Genomic DNA, 2,145 nt, shown 5'->3' with positions numbered 1-2,145 from the left:
TTTGGGGGTGCATTTAAAGGGCACTACGTTAAGGAAGACTTGTCTTTATTTTAATTTAATTGTCCCTTTCCCGACTCCTTGCTTAGCAAGTCGTGGGGACAGAGTACCTATTATGTAAATTTTATGGAGTGTTTCTTTCCCCTGTAATGACCGTGTTAAAGGTCCCTTGTGGTCTTTTAAAGAGAGCTGGGTACGGGGGCATGGCGAAGGGTACGTTGGCCATGGCCAAGGGCGCGTCCTTCGTCAACAACAGGACCCAACATTTTTGTTGTTGAGTTGGGATCGTCTTACGGACACACGTGCGCTCTCTCTCTCTCTCTCTCTCTCTCTCTCTCTCTCTCTCTCTCTCTCTCTCTCTCTCTATTTTGTGAATGAAGGTGCCCTTGTGTGTTTATATTCGTAGACTATATGCATAATATTACTATAATTCCCCCGACCTTGTTGCTTTCGTGTTGAGTAATTCGGGTTTTGTTCAGAAACTTTCGTCAGGTAGTCAGTGGGTTCTTTGGTTTGGATCATATGAATTCGTTCACGATATTGTTGCTGTTAGTTGTATTGGTGGATAAATTTCACTAATGATTCTAATAATAATGAGTGAATTTATAGGTTAGAGTGTGTGCTTGCTTTTATAAATAGAAAGTTGATTACATAATTAGTGTGTGGATCGAAATTGGGCTCATGTGGAATCGTTAAAAATTCCATAATTAGATATTCAGTAAATTCAGGGTTTCATATATTTTTTTTTAGTTAGGCAAGATTTCGTGTTTTGTATAGTCAAATTGCACTAGGTCCTGCCCTGGAGGGCTTATGTTATATGTATTCATATGCAGTTACTAATATATGTACACCAACCAGCAGTTTCCCTTTTTGGAGGTGGCTTCAGCAGAAAATAAAAAAAAAGGATTTACCACCACCTATGTCCTGCAAGTAATGGATTTAATTGAAAAAATGTGCAGAAAATCTACAGACGTATTTACATTCATACACACACACACTTATATATATATATATATGTATATATATATATATATATTATATATATATATGTGTGTGTGTGTGTGTGTGTGCGCGCGCGCTTGTGTGTGCATGTATGTAAATGCGTCTGTAGGTTTTCTGCACATTTTTTTCATATTAAACTCATTACTTGCATGACATAGGTGGTGGTAAATCCTTTTTTCAACATACACATACAGGACACACACACAAAACACACACACACACACATATATATATATATATATATATATATATATATATATATATATATATTATAACTAAATTTTTTCGTTCATATATATTTAATATATAATATATATATATAATGTATTTGTGTATGGTATATATATATATATATATATATATATATATATATATAATATATATATGTGTGTATATATATATATATATATATGTATATATATATCTATTATATATAACGTAGAGCTATGCATGCATGCATGCAAACATGTGTGTATGATGTATGTGTGTATATAAATATCATATATAAATATTTGCAATTATTTATCTATTTACGTATTTATTTAGTATTTTTGTGTGTGGTTTTATGTGCTTGCGATCGTAAACAAAACAATGGAAGAGTCTTCAAAGCACTGTGTATGAAGGGAAACACCATATGTTATCAACAGCAAATAAACAGTATTTGCTCCTATTTAAAAACGACAACAGTTATTTTTATGGCTGCGTAGCCTCTATTGATAATGGGACCCCTTGGACGAGCGTTGCAAACTAAAATTGGAATTTTTACCCCGAAAATTTTGACGGTGGAATGGCGGCCCTCTGATTAAAGCCCTATCGTATCCATTGTGAAAAATGTTGATTCGGATTACATTTTATTGCTTTCGGAAATTATATTTAATTTTTGTTTTGATCCGGATTATGGATTATTACTTCACAAATTGTATTTTAACGATTTTACGCCAGGGGTTTTGGGCGCTCTCATGCTTGGGCGTATACGCGGTCGGGTCTCGTCCGAAAACGCCTATTGAATACCGCTTGCTCCACTTCTAAGCTTAGCGTAAGCTGATTGGCGTATTGGCAGTGGACGTGGAGGGTTCGTCGTATTCAGGTTGTTTGGTAATCAAGTCTCTCTCTCTCTCTCTCTCTCTCTCTCCTCTCTCTCTCTCT

Source organism: Macrobrachium nipponense, chromosome 43, assembly GCF_015104395.2.
Source record: "Macrobrachium nipponense isolate FS-2020 chromosome 43, ASM1510439v2, whole genome shotgun sequence".
In the NCBI taxonomy this organism is placed as follows: Eukaryota; Metazoa; Arthropoda; class Malacostraca; order Decapoda; family Palaemonidae; genus Macrobrachium; species Macrobrachium nipponense.
This window is presented reverse-complemented; position numbering follows the sequence as displayed.